At 40.0% G+C, this 15,273-nt stretch overlaps 1 pseudogene; it reads right to left on the reverse strand.

The window, feature by feature from the left end:
- Positions 1-6,737, reverse strand: part of LOC109387855 (RNA-binding protein 3 pseudogene) — a 62,853-nt pseudogene extending 56,116 nt beyond the window's left edge.
- Positions 6,738-15,273: the final 8,536 nt, after the last annotated feature.

Raw genomic sequence — 15,273 nt, forward strand, 5'->3', positions numbered from 1 at the left:
GGCGAGGCAGATCAGTCGCCGGCCGCTCACTGTGGCTGCTGGCCGCTCACGCTGGCTGCTGGCCACACACGGTAGCCCCCGGCAATCCACCGCCACAGGGACTGCAGCCCACGCCATCGCCGGCGACTCACAGCAGCCCAGCTCCAGGTTGAGCCGCTGCCCAGCATCTCAGCTGCGGAGGGCAGCATCACTGGCCCTCATATGTGGGATCTGAACCGGGGCCCTCCGGCATCCCAAGCGAGTTCTCAACCATCGCGCCACTCGGCCGGCCCAAGGAAATACAATTTTAAATAAAGCTGCTACAAACATTCATGTACAAATCTCTGTGTGGAAATAAGTTTATATTTTTTGGAAAAAATGCTCAAGAGTATGATTGTTTGCTTGCATAGTAAGTATGTGTTTAGATTTTTAAGAAAATGCCAAATTGTTTCCCAGAGTGCCTGTAGCAGTTTACATTCCCACCAACAATATATAAATGATTGACTTTCTTCACATCTTCACCAACATTTGGTACTGTCACTATTTTTTATTTCAGCTATTTTAATAGGTATGTAGTGATAAGCATATCAGGTCTTAATTTGTGTTTCCCTAATGGCTAGGATGTTGAATGTATTTTCATGGGTTTATCCGTCAGTTGTCTATTCTGTTCTGTGAAACATCCATTCATGTCTTTGACTAATTTTCTAATTAGACTGTTTTTTTGTTTTGTTTTGTTTTGTTTTTACTGTTGAGTTCTGGGCATTTTTTATATATTCTAGACATAAGTCTTTTATCAGTGATGTGGCCCACAAATATTTTCCCCAGTCTGTTTTTTTCAGGGCTTTTTGCAAAACAAAGGTTATTTTATATTAAAAGAGAGTAAGAACATAATTTTACAAGCATGTCGATAAATTTTATGGGCAATTAAGATTTCATTATAAACAAACAAAATATAATTCAGTTAGAAAGTTCTCTAAAATTATACTCTGCTCATGAATTGATGGAACTTCGTATTTAAAAGTAGAAACTCATAGTTTTATTATTAAAGGAAGTATTACATTCTTGATATTAATTATTGTATGAAGAATAAATTTTTATACAGATGTTAATGGGTGATACACAAAATAGGAAATGATAATAGAAGTTAGTTTTTGATGGAGGCAAAATACTTGCCTACTAAAATTCTTCCCTTTAAAACTCTCAGTGCTAATATCTCTTGCTATCTACCTCTTATGTGAAGATTTCTTCAAGTTTAATTGTTTCTTCCTTCAGACTTCTACATGTTTCCACAATTCATTGCTTTATCTTTTTTTAACACTTAACAGGCTTTGTTGTTGCTTTTTAAGTTAGTTATTGATTGTGTGTGTTCCTTCTCTTCCCTCACCACTGGAATTAGTTTCCTGAATTGTCTTCACCTCTCTCCCCAGGTCCTAGCTCAGAGCCTACCCCATGCAAAGAACTCAATAAACATTGTAATGATTTAAAATGATGCCACAACAAAGATAATCTCAAACTACGATTAATTTCACATTTATCTGTGAAGTTCATTTTTGCCTCTAATGTGCCTCATTAGCCTCTGGTTAATACTAAAATTAGCTCAAGTTCTTTGAGCAATATCAACTGAGCCAAGGGCACACCAATGAAACGTGTGGCGTGCAACTGAGAAGTGCTTGTAAATGGATTCAGTGAGGGCAGTTGGCTGTTTTAAAGTTCTGTGTTTACCTTTGCCTCACTCTACCTTTCTTACTAATCAAGGTTTTGTTTAATGAGGTGATTGAAGAATTTTGGTGGGGCACCTGGCAAGAAATAAAGATAACTACCTCTACTGTTTCTACCACACAGAGGAGAAGAACAACTTTCCACTAATGTGGATGAAATATGAAAAAATAGCCCCTTTCTCCTTGGCTTAATATTCCATCTCCTTTCCAACATCAAGTTTTAGCTGTGGCCTTTCGGTGTCACCTGGGACCATGCTCATGGTCTGGACAGCTCCACCATGGTCTTACCTTCCCCAGTGCTGCAGGGACAACACTCATGGCCTGGTCACCCCACCATGGTCTCGCCCCACCTAGTGCTGCAGGCGGCATTGATCCCTCCCCCAGGTTCTCTTCTCTCAGCCTGCGCCCTTAAGCCTCCTTAGCCTTGTCTGTTCACCACAGGCTACTATGTCCTACTGGCTTAGGAATCATGTGGGGACCCTTTCTCTGTCACTTGCCTTTTCTATCTAACCTTCTAAGCCTATTCCTGACCTGAAGTAGCACTAACTGGGCCCTACCTAACTCCCATTTATCCTTTATTAGGATAAAGTTTCTGGTCTTGGAACCTTTATCCTAATCATTTCTCTGGGCCTGAAATTTGTGGTTTCAACTAGTTTTCTCCAGGATTCTAAACTGCAGTTTCTCAGAGCATGCTTGGTGTGCTTCTCTGTCTCTCAGCATCTTTCTAGACTCAGTTGGGAATTTTCACTATATCTCAAATCCTAGGGATATCCATAGTAATCATGAGTCTGGGTTGTTCTGGCCAGGCCTACTCATTTCTTCTTTCTGCCGACCATATGAGCGAGTACAGGTTGGGGTGGGAGGATTCAGGCACACTCTTTGAGCTCTCTACAACACAGACCTTTCTTCACAGACCAGCTCTCATGCCATTTCAACAACTCGCTCATGAAACCACTATTTATGAAGCTTCTCCTATGTTGTAGTCACTTAATCATTTTTAGCTTATTTAATCCAAAATATTTAACCCTGAGTTTCATGTCTTAGAGAGGTTATACTATTGCCCAAGTCATAAGAGAGTGATGTCAGCTGGAAAGGTGGAATCCAAACCTCTGAAAATGCTTTTCTGTGTAGAAGCAATGAGAATGTTTGGAAAAATCATCAAAATAACTTTTTTTTTTTTTTTAGCTGAGCCATCCTGCTACCTGTTGGCAGCTCAGCGGCTGCTCAGCTCGGGCTGGACTCGAACCGCTGTTGCTCAGNAGCTCAGCGGCTGCTCAGCTCGGGCTGGACTCGAACCGCTGTTGCTCAGAGCTCAAACTCGAGCGAGCTCTTAACCAACTGAGCCACTCAGCCGGCCCTTCAAAATAAACTTTTTTAGAACTTGAAATTAACCAAAGGCTTATTTTCAGGTGGGGGAGCATTTGTTCAAGAAAAAAAAATGGCAAAATCTTGGTAAGAACAGGGATCTCTGTGGCATTTTAACTTGTGCTATTCTCATTCTGCCTCCTCAGCTGTGTGGTAGCTTTGAAAACCAACAGCCTGCAATCACAGTGGAAACAGCAGCCTAGTATCCACAGGAGGCGGCAAAATGGGGTTGAAGTTCGTCCAAATACTATTCCTATTAAATTGCCATTACTTGACCTTGGCAGTTCCCCTCAAAGGGCTTGTCTTTATTTGAGCTGAGAGCTCATCTAGTGCAAACAGACTTTTCTCTGGAGCCATTTGTTGAAAACAACCAATGGTAATGGTTTAACATCACAGCTACCTTAGGTAGCAATAATAGTTCTGGCAAACAATAAGCTAGCCAAACTTTAAAGAACACTCAGAAATAAGATGAACATGGGGACCCTGAAAAGATCTCATATATATTTTGGAATCTAAGATATCAGGCATATGCATAGGATTGGGAACATACCCAGAGCTGTGCATATGCTCAGAAAAGACCTGAGAAGGCCTTAAACTCTCACTTTTGGATGACTCTGAGGCTCGCCATAAGTAAGAAGTGAAGGCTAAGGCAGAGTTAGCCTTCCGGCCTAAATGTTTAAGGCATACACCAACACTTACATAGAAACCCTTAGCCACTCCTGGGAGACTTACTGGTTCCAAGACTTAAGAAAAACTTTGTCCAACCATTAACTGACATCTAAACTAACCAAGCAGAGGTTTCAATAGCATCAATAGCAACACATAACAAAGAATACAGCCTTCATCAAATTAATTCAGAAAAGTCAAGAAATATTTAACAACAATAGTAACAATAATAACAAATAGCAAACAAACCCAGGAGAGACTGAAGAATCTGAATTCCAGAGTTGCTACATTATATTATTCTGAACATCCAATTTTTGATTAAAAAAATGATGAGACATGTAAAGAAACACAAAGAGTGCCCCATTCAATAGAAAGTGTCCCTGAGGAAGTCCAAACATTGAACTTACTAAACAAAGGCCTTAAATTTTCTATGTTAAATATGTTCAATGAACTAAAGGAAAAGATATCTTTAAAAAGCTAAAGGAAGATATGAGAATAATGCTTTACCAAACAAAGAATATCAGTAAGGAAACAGAAGTTATAAAATAGAAACAAATAGAAATTCTGGAGCTGAAAAGTACAATAACTATAAAGAAAAAAAAATCACTAGAGAAAGTTAACAGTATATTTGAGCAGGCAGGAGAAAGAATGAGCTAACTTAAATATAGGTTAATTGAGATTATCCCATCTGAGAAACAGAAAGAAAAAGAATAAAAATAAATAAACAGTGTTTCACAGACTTGTGGGACACCACCATTAAATGTGCCAATATATGTATAAGAAGAGTCCCAGGAGAAAAGAGAGAAAGGGCAGAAATAATGTTTCAAGAAATAATTGCCCAAACATCAAATTTTGATGGAAAACATTTAATCTAGACACTTATAAAGCTCAGTCAATTCCAAGTATGATAGATAATAGACTCAGAGATCCACACCTAGACATATCATGATCAAACTGTAGAAAACCAAAAGCAGAGTAAATCTTAAAAGCAACAAGAGAAGTGACTTATTTTAATAGTCCTCAATGAAGTGGAAGACTTAGTATGGTTTATACGGCAACATTCCTCAAATTGGTGTAAAGACTCAGTGCAGGCCATACAAAAATCCCAGCTGGCTTCATTGTACGAATCAACAAGCTGATCCTTAAATTCAGATGGAAATGCAAGAGACATAGAATAGCCAAAACAACCTTGAAAAAGAATAAAGTTGGAGGAGTCATGCTTCCTGGTTTCAAAACTTACTACGAAGCGATAGCAATGAAGATATCATGGACTTGGCATAAGGGTAGACATGTAAATCAATAGAATTGGGAGTCCAAATAAACCCTCATATTTTTGGTTAGTTGGCTTTCCATAAGAATACCAAGACCATTCAATGAGGAAAGAATAGTTTTTCAAAAAATGGTGTTAGGACTAGATTTCCACATGTGAAAAAATGAAGTTGGAACTCTACCTCACACCATATACAAAAAACTGTCTCAAAATGGATTGAAGACCTAAATATAAAACTATAAAACTGGAAGAAAACGTAGGCATAAATTTTTGTCACCTTGGATTAAGCAATAGGTTTTTTTCTAAATATATGACAATAACAGCAAAAGCAACAAAATGAAGAAATAGATAAATTTGGCTTTGTCAAAATTAAAACCTATTGTGCCTCCAAGGTCACACGAGGAGTAAATGATAGAACTAGAATTTCAGCCCAAGAGCTACCATCTCAAAGGCCCAGGATTTCATTTTCATGCCATATGTATGAGTTACCTATTGCTGTATAACAAGCCACTTCAAAACTTAGTGGCATAAAACAAATAGCCATTTTATTGCTCACCATGTGTTAGGAATTCAGACAGGGCTCAGTGGGGATTGTCTGCCTCTGCTCCCCAAGGTGTCATCTGGTGCTTGAGCAGCCAAGAACGCTTTACTCACATGTCTCAGGGGCCTTGGTGCTGGTTGTTGGCTGAGGCACTTCACCCCTCACATTGCCTCTTTCCTCATGACCTCACCTTACTCAGAGCGTCTATACATGGCAGCTGACTTCCAACAGAGCAGTAAAGAGAAGCGACAAGGTCTATTAAGATCTAGGTTGGGAAGTCACACTGCATCACTCCCAATAAACTGTACAGGTTAAACAAGTCATAGGGTTAGCCCAGGTGCAACGGGCGAGCAAACAGACTCCACCCTTAAAGGAAGGGATGGGAAGTTCACATTGCAAAATGTGAGAAAGGAAGGATTGTCACACTTATCTACCACAGGGCATGTCTCTGAAAACAATTGGCCCTGGGTTTGTTGTGATGATGACTGGTGACAGAGATGGCAGTCCATAGCTTTGCTGTTGTTCCAGTAACTCTCCAGAAATGGCTTAACCTCTGTATTTTGTTGGAATGCACCAGCAGAATAAGTAAGCATCTGCAGGAGTGGCGTAAGCAGCTACTATGAGTCCCTGCCCCGAGGTTCCTCCAACTTGGCCCTTTGCCTGGTGTGCACTTTGACCACTTATTTCATCCAGTCTCCTGGCTTCTCGAGCTGCTTCAGTGCTATACCTTGGTTTCTTCTTTCTATCTAGTCTTTTGGCCTTCAGACCCCATCCCCTTAGAACTTGACTTGTAGAGTTTGCCCTCCGTTGCACATACCACAATCATGAGGCTAGAGATACTCCCAATCTCCACCACAAGATCCAGTCCGACCTGGGCTGCTCTGCAAATTTCTGGGTGCATCATTTTAGGGAAGAGAGACCCAAAAGCCTTCTACTTCAAGAAAATAAAGACAGTCGAGCGTGAACTCTGAATTTACCTTCCCTCCACTTTCATTCTCATCTCCATCCAGCCTTATTTGTCATCTTACTACAGAAGAATGTGCATCCCCCTTTTCAAGACCAGCCTATGCTCTTGACTCCATCACCACACGCTCACCTCCTCCAGGATCTTGTCTTTTTCCTCTTGTATCTTTGTCTTTCCAGCTCCCCTGCATTGCTTGACATAGCCTATAAACACGATGAAGCCATTCCCAGCCATGCCACTCCCACGACACAAATATCCCTTGATCTCCACTTTGCTTTGCCATCTAAATCCCTGAAAGAGGAAGTCACACTCCCTGCTTCCATTCCAGTCATTTATGCAGGCAGTTGCCTTCTTCCTTCAAACTTCCTCCTTTAAAACTTGCTGAAAGCAGCCTCTCTGGGGACCCCATTTTATTAGGCCTCTTTCAGCTAGTGGCAAGCTGCTACTCAGCCCTGGTCGTCCCCAGGCCTCAGTGCCTCTGCCCTCACCCTGCCCACTGCTTATACCCTGTTTTCAGCTTATGTTGCATATTAAGGTGGAGCTTTAATAGCTTGCCTATGCTTGGGCCTCGTTTTAAGAAGTTTGATTTAACTGACCTGGGGAAAAATCCAGGGTGGCTATACTTCTTAAAAACCACCAACTTGGGTGGTGGCCAGTTGGCTCAGGTGGTTAAAGCATGGGCTCATAACACCAAGGTTGCCGGTTTGATTCCCACATGGGCCAGTAGCTGTGCCCTCCACAACTAGATTGAAAACAATGACTTGACTTAGAGCTGACAGGTCCTGGAAAACCACAATGTTTCCAAATAAAGTTAGAAAATAAATTAAAAAAACAAAACAAAAACCCCCACCAACTTGGTTCTAATGTAAAACCAGTTTTTCCCAAAATTTTATCCTCAATTCTCCTCGCCTCTTTTTATTCTCCCTACTATCTATATACAGTTATTGGTGTATTTTTTTAACTTCCATAGTTTGAGCTGTGTCTGCAACCTCTAGATAACCCTAAACTTTCTCTGCAGACCTGAGTTTCCAATCTCCCATTAGCACACTCTGCTGACCTCCCTCTGTAATTCTTTATGGACTTCAAACATGACTATTTCTTGAACAAACTCATTATCTTCCCTCCCAAATATGCTATTCCTCTTCTTCTTCTCTCCATCTCTAAGGGACATCATCCTTCATCTATAAACTAAGCCAGAAGCCTCAGAGCAAACCTGGATCACTTGTCCATTGCATGCCAATGATCACTTGTCTAGTGCTATCTGCCTCTGAACTGTTAAAACATGACTTTAAACTCAAGCACATTTTGGTTCAAAGCACAGCTCTGCCTGTTATTCTCTTTGTTACTTGTGTCACTAACTTAACATTACTAAGACTGTAGAATGGGCATGATTATATGCTCACACTGTGTTGTTCTGAAGCGTAAATAAAATGAGGCATAAAAGAGGCCTCTCACAGTAATCGACAGTTGTGGTTATTGTAATCTTTGTCCTCTCGCTCCCATGATAACTGAATCTAAGCCATTATCCTCTCTTCCTTGGACAACAGTGATGTCTCTTCCTGCTCAGTCTCAGATGCACCTTTTTAAAATACTGATCCCATCACACACCACTGATGAGACTTTGGTGGCTGGCCTCACATTCTCCTAAAACACAGGAACGGAGTGCACAGAGCCAGTGACAGCAAGGTGGGTTGGTTGGGGAGCTTTAGACTCCCCATAAACTTCAACAGAGCCCATCCATTCTTTGATAAAGAAAATGGGTATTTTTTTTATCTTTATGTAAAATGTCATGTGAATGCTACTTCAAGTTCTCCACTCATCTTCCATTCAGATTGCTGCCCCAGTCCCTTTCATATAGAGATTCTGAGGCCACTACTGTCAACTGGGGAGGTTTTCCTGTCACCCTACTTTCCCACCCTCTACTCAATGCACCTCCATCATCATAGAATTTCAAAAGCAGTTCTACAGGAAAAATTATTGAGGCCAGAAGAGGTCAAAACTTTTTTAGCACGAGCCGATCACACTCAAGAACAGATGGAAGCACAGTAGCCAGGATAGATTTTTTTGTTTTTACACTATTCATACATATCTCTAATAACAGCTGCCTCCATGGTTGGTGTGACAGGCAGAAACAGGGCAAATGTCAAACTACCAATGATAGTGACAATTCAGTAGGTCCTCCATTCACGAAGTACTTAAAATTCTTTTGCATAATTACGCACGTCTCTCTTTAAAAATATGTACACATTAGTTTTAGCACAACTAATGATAGCTTTTCTGACATAGGATGTCTTTAGTTTTTCTCAATAAATTGCTATTTTTTAGTTTTTATTATGGGTTTTGGAATGAAGATTGATTTTTGAACCGTTTTGGGGGAATAATAGCTGACTTTTGTGCTACCATGCCATTGCACAGTTCACATTTCAATAATTAAATATAAACACGCTCCCTCAAAGAACAGAGTCACTTAAAATATGGCACTGCTTCATTAATAACCGATTTACAGAATCTCTCGTTGTGGAAACGACAGTCTCCTGAAGCTGTCATGACGCTGTCAGTCTTGCTAACGCAGGTAAGAATTACTTCTTGAGCTCCAGTCACAAATAGTAATGGTTTCCTTGGAGACTCGGCAGCAAAGCTAAAGCACCGTACCTACAGGACTGGGGTTCCCAAATTAGAAGAGAGTTTCTCCCCAGAGATTAATCAGTCTTTCCAAATTGAGGAACTTTTGGCCCAGTCTTAGGGGAGAACCTATAAAAGACTGCTAGTGAGGATTGAAGGGGTGGGGGCAACGGCAGACAGGAACATGCAGGCCTGTGGGGTAGGTCACACTCAGAGCCCACAGCTGCCTGGTTTGCAATGCTAAGGAGGCTGAGAGCAGCAGGGCCGGCTCTCATTAGTGATGAGTCAGTCACCCCATATGTAAAGCCTCCTGTCTGTGTTTCTGACAGATCATCGCAGAGTCATAAGGCAGAAGAATCCACTGGAAAAAGGAAACAAAGGCTGTGCATGTCATATTTTTCAAAGGAGGCATACAATGATTCTGGTCCTTCGTTTGTCTTTTCATGGTTTTGTTTTGTTTTAATGTGGAACCAAACAAGTTGGTGTTTTTTTGATAATTTTAGAATTCTGGATGCTCTTTTTCTTGAGATGTTATGGATGAAATGGGACATTTCCCCCCCTTCTCCCACATTCTTTTTAGCAGTCCTTCCAGGGGAGGTATAAGTTTAGAGGGGAGATTTGAAGGAAACTTTAGTGCAAGATTCTTATCTTCTCCTCCCTGTTCCTCCACCTACCTCTTGCCTGAAAGTGAGTCAGGGTCCCAGGGTTGGAAGTGGAGAGAATTCACATTTGATGCAGAGTCTGAGGGGGCAACCAGCAGTGTGATTTATAAAGTAACTGCATATAATAATGTGCCAATATGAGAAGATAGAGCTACTTTAAAAACCTGCATGTCCTTTAGGAAAACGCACTTGCCTAAAAAGTATAGCAGCTACTGGATTGCCAGCCTGCATTTTTCACTAAATGTACTTTTTAATGTTACCTACTTATAACTGCAAGGACTGAATAACAAAACGCAAGAAATGTGGACCCTTAATGCCCTGTAGGTATATAAACTACAGTTTATATAATATGTTGCATCTGGAAATTGTTACCACACACAACTCTTCATCATGAGGACTCAGCCTCATTCACTACCCATGAAACCGTATTCTGTGCAGCAAATGAGGCATATTGTGTACGTGATCTTTAGATTATGCTCATTTCTTTATGAATGATGATTCAGTTACACTTCGTGATATCTACTCCCTTGGACAAATAAAAGCAGCTCACTATTATGATTGCCTGTCTCCATGATTTCTACTTGTTTGTGTTTATTTCATGCTCGTTCAGGGCACAGGTGGTTAAGACTATGAGCCTTGGAGCCAGGTAGCTGCAGAGTTCAAATGACAACTTCAGTTGTGTGGTTAGAGGCGGGTCTCTAAGCCTCAGTTTTCTTATCTGAAAATGGTGGTATTCGTTTCTACTTCAAAGGACTGTTATAAGAATTAAATGAAATAAGGTCAGCGATAGAGAACTGAGAATACATCCTGCATGTAATGAGAACCATTCAATGTTTAGCTGACAGTATTTTATATTCGTGACATGTGTGCTTAATATTTATGCTATTCATTTAATCAACTTTTATATATTTTTAAATTTTGTATGGATAATACATTAATTTACATTGTTTTTGTTAATTACACTGAATTTTGATTAAAGTATGCTATTTTAATTTAAACAAACTTTAAAACTTGCATACATCTTTTCCAAATGTTTCCAAAAATGGACATATTCTAAGGTCTAGTTTGCCAACATATAGTTTATTGAATGCCAAGTAGATTAAATCACCTTAATAGATTATTCTTTCAAATATAATTTTTTGTCAATACAACAACAATATTTGTTGCTATGTTCCAGGAGCAATATAGTATGCCTCTATGTTAGGTCTCCTAAATATTTTTTAACATGTACTTACTGTCATACTATCATCATCATCTTTATAGAGTTATACTGAAATGAAATGGTATCAACTTCTACAAAAAAAAAACAAACAAACAAAATTTTTAACTATGTATCACTTTTTCCTTGTAAATTGTATGTTAAATTGAGTTGAGGGAAAATTTGATTTATGACACTTCATTTTGTCTACACTGCTGTAGTAACCTGGAATACATTAATTTTCCAAAAATATGTATTTTGCTTTTATAGCTACACATCTGTGCTTATTTGTTTCCTAAGTGACTCAGAGCCACATTGTTCCAAGACTTTTAAGCTTATTTGGGTAGCAAAGAGTCGATTTTCAAAGACACTGACCTGTTTTTTTGTAGGATAACTTTTTGTTATATTCTGTTTTTACTAAAATGGTCAGATACTCTAACATGTTCCAGGAAGTTTTATGGGACTAAGCAATAAATCTTCTTTGGTCATATTTCATGGTCTATTATTTTTTATAATTTATTCATTGCTCTGTATGTTTGGTACATGCCTCTCTACACATTGTTCTTCACATTGTAGTATCTTTCTTGGAGGCTTCCAATGATGGACCAAGGGTGTCCAAATGCTCCATGAGCTTTAGCCTTCGGTCACTGAAAATCAAGATGCACAGTCACCTGTTTGAGGAGCGGGTCCCAACCTGCCTGGTCAGTAGCAGAAGGGGAAGTAACTTGCAGGACCACAAGGTGTCTTTTTCTTAGCTGGTGCTTAACAAGACCTAATGCTTGTTATCAACAACCCTTCATTTGTAATCACCAAAAAGGAAATAACCTAAGTCCAGCTCTCAGGACCATCCACTTTACCAAAGCATTTTTGGGAGATTTCTCATCTCCTAGCTGTATAAACATCATACAGGAGATGCCAAGCTTTTATCTTCAGAACCATGGAATGAATAAATTTTAGCACCAGAAAGGACTTAAGAAGTTTCTAGCACCTCTCATCATTTTATGGATAAGAGAGTTAAGGTCCTTCAAAGCTAAATGACCCACCCAAGATCAGGTGAATACAGGAACAAAGATTTGGGGATTCCTACTCATTGATCTAGAATTCTTTTTACCTTGAAACCTTGAAATCTAGAGTGTATGGAGCATGGAGTGAGGGAGGGGTGGAGTTAAAGACATGTTTTGTAAAGTTAAATTTCTGTATCAACAAGATGACATTTAGCAATGTTTTAAATAAAACAGTATAGAAAGAAGATGTACACTAAATAATTTTGATAAAAACATTAGTTAAAAAGTTTTTATCTGTACTATTCTACATCTGCTTCTCAGTCCTAACTATCTTTTCTTGACTTCTCTGCAGAATGACTCTTGTTATTGGTAATTCTATAAGGAAATTCTTTGCATTTATAGCATTTAGGTTGTTTGAACAGTTTCTTTGGGAAATTTTCCCAGTATTCCTAGATCTAAGTGTATTAATATTTGGGTAGAGGACTCAATTACCAAGATTCTGAAATCAAAGGTAATAAATATTAGCTTTTCACAAGTATTATGATCTTGCTCATGAGGACCTCCTCACCTTTGGTGGAGGGAATCCGCCATCACCTTCTCTGCCTGCCTGTTCTTCCTCCTATGCCTGGAATTAAAGCTCTGGGCTAAGCCTCTATCATTCACCTTCTTCTTCTATATCTACATCACAGCCTGACAATGATCAGCTGTGTACAAGTGACTTGCAAATCTGGGTCATTACTTGGACCTTTCTGAGTCCAGTTTCACATTTTCGGCAATGGCTGGCAAATTCCAGATATCCCTGGCCCCTTAAACTTTAATATATCTAACATCAAAGATTATCTTTTCAAATCAGCTTTTCTTCCTTCCTTATGCATTCCTGATTATGACTCATTCATGCATCTGTTCAACTATATTTTCTGAATGCTTATTGCATGCCAGGATCAGAATTGGGTGCTAGGGATATAGGGCAAATAATTCAGTTCCAATCTTGGCTCTCAGGAAAAACAGGTGGGTCGATGCAAATAAGCAGCGGTTACATCACATTGAATAGATGCTGAACTAAGGCAATGGCAGGTGATATGAGAACACTTCTTCTCTCTGATAATCATGCTTAAAATCTTGTAGTGATCCTAGCCCCTACCCTCTATGTATGTAAGCCCTCCCCTACACTGGAATAGTAGGTTACTTCCAGGTAGTGTCTCTTTCCCATTTTCAAAATCACTGTGGCAAATTAAATATGGCCACAGATTCTTAGACAATCCTCCCATCAGGAGATGGGTCTAATTCCCCTGTTGTTGAATCTGGGGAGATTTCAACAAAAGGGCCATCCTAGGGCTTCTGAAGCCAGGTGATAAGAAGCCTTGCAACTCTCTCAGAGTCCTGCTGCCACTCTGTGAGAAGCCGAAGCCGTGTGGAGAAGCCATGGGATGGTGTGCTGGTCAAACAGAGTTGCTAGATGACATCTGGCATCAATTGGCAGTCATTTGAGTGAACCATCCTGAATGTCCAGCTCAGTCAAGCCTATAGATGACTGCAGCCCTGACCAACACCTGCCTGTAACTCTCTGAGCAATCCCAAGAGAAGACCGCCCAGCTGAGCCCCGTCTACTTACAAACCGAAAGAAATAATAATAAGTAGTTACTTTAAACCATTACATTTTGGGATAGTTTGTTACCCAGGAATAGACAACTGTAACAGTCACCATCATAATGCAGGTACTTGGCATTTCAATGTTGCATATCTGATATCCCTTCTTGTCCCCACTTTTGTCCCTTCGCCTTCCATTGTGCGATTACTCTTCCAAAGCTACTCTAACATGATATTCCATTATTCACACATTCCTTAGCTGGGCATTCAGGAGTCCTGCAATCTGCTACATTTCCATGTTTCATCAACCCGAGTCTCCCACTTCCTGACCCTCACCCACTTCTCTTTACAAACTGAGCTCCAGTCCAATTTCCTGTTCTAACTTGTACTTGCTTCCCTGTTCCGTGCCTTTTTCTTATAACGTTCCCACCAAACTGAGCAGACTTTCTTCCTATCTGCCTATTTAAATCTTACTCCCCTTCAACATTTGAATTCAAATGCTACTTCTTGGGCTGATCCCCCCAGCCCAAGGTGCTTTCCTTCTCTCTTGAATGCTTAAAATAAAATATACATGGATTTGGTGATAACTGCCTTACAAGAGCACTCTGATGTGAAATCTAAATTGTACGCTGTCAAATATTCGATGCACACGTTATTTACTGTTATTCATTGTTGCTGCTGCTGTTGTGTGCTTAGCTAAATCTCTCACCTGGCATGCTTCTCATGTGACCTCTTACAGAATCCCTTGCAGCTAGAGTACAAACTCCTAAAAAGCAGGAGCCAGGTCATAAATACCTATATGGTTCCTTCCCCACCACACCACCCTACAATGACCAGAATATTCTTCAATGAGATTTTGTTGAATGAGTGAATGAATAATGAATGAGCACTGTTGCTTAGCTTTGATGTTTCACCTTAACTCAATGATGGATTAAATGCATTGGAAAATACTTCTACTAAACTATAGACCATCACCACAAGTCTGGTTGTGGCCAGCTGCAGAGCCAAAATTAAAGCTCTTGCCTTTGCAGTACATGAATTAACACACAGAAGAAAAGGCCTGGTCTGCCCCAAGTCTGGTAGGAGACTAGTGCTTAGTACTACTAAAGAAAGTCTCCCCGAATAAGGCAGCCTATCAGGAAAGTTGCTTTAGGAAAGTTAAGATAGCAACAGATGTCTTCAGACCAATGGCAATATCCTGACACTGAAGACCCACTAAGGGTGGTGGAAAACCAAGTTGTGAGAGAGAAAAATACCAGGTATGCTGAGAAGAAAGCTGGTTTGAGAATCTTTGTGATAAAAGTAAACTGGAATTTTGTGATGCTTGACCATAGAGTTTGGAGGAGTGTGGGTGCAGCTGGGCCCCTTGTTAACTCTATAATCCTGACTTCCTGTTCCCTGTAACCCTGACTTCCTGTTTAACTTTATGGTAGCTTCTGGGGGAGGAATGATTTAAACAGAAAAAGAAAACATCTTGAAATAGTTCTCTGTTTCTCTACCTGGGCAGCTGGTTGGAGACCCTAGTCGGAGCAGTACGTTTCTAGCACTGCGGTGGTAGTTTTTGTTTCCTTTTTTATTCCTTCTTCCAAATAAACCCTTTTCTTTTGTGCATCAGTTTGGAGAGTTATTTTCACCAGTCAACATTTGCTTAGTATTACTCAGTATTACTATTTGGCGGTTGTGGTTTAATAGTCAAA

This window comes from Hipposideros armiger, unplaced genomic scaffold (assembly GCF_001890085.2).
Source record: "Hipposideros armiger isolate ML-2016 unplaced genomic scaffold, ASM189008v1 scaffold_171, whole genome shotgun sequence".
NCBI classification, from domain to species: domain Eukaryota; kingdom Metazoa; phylum Chordata; class Mammalia; order Chiroptera; family Hipposideridae; genus Hipposideros; species Hipposideros armiger.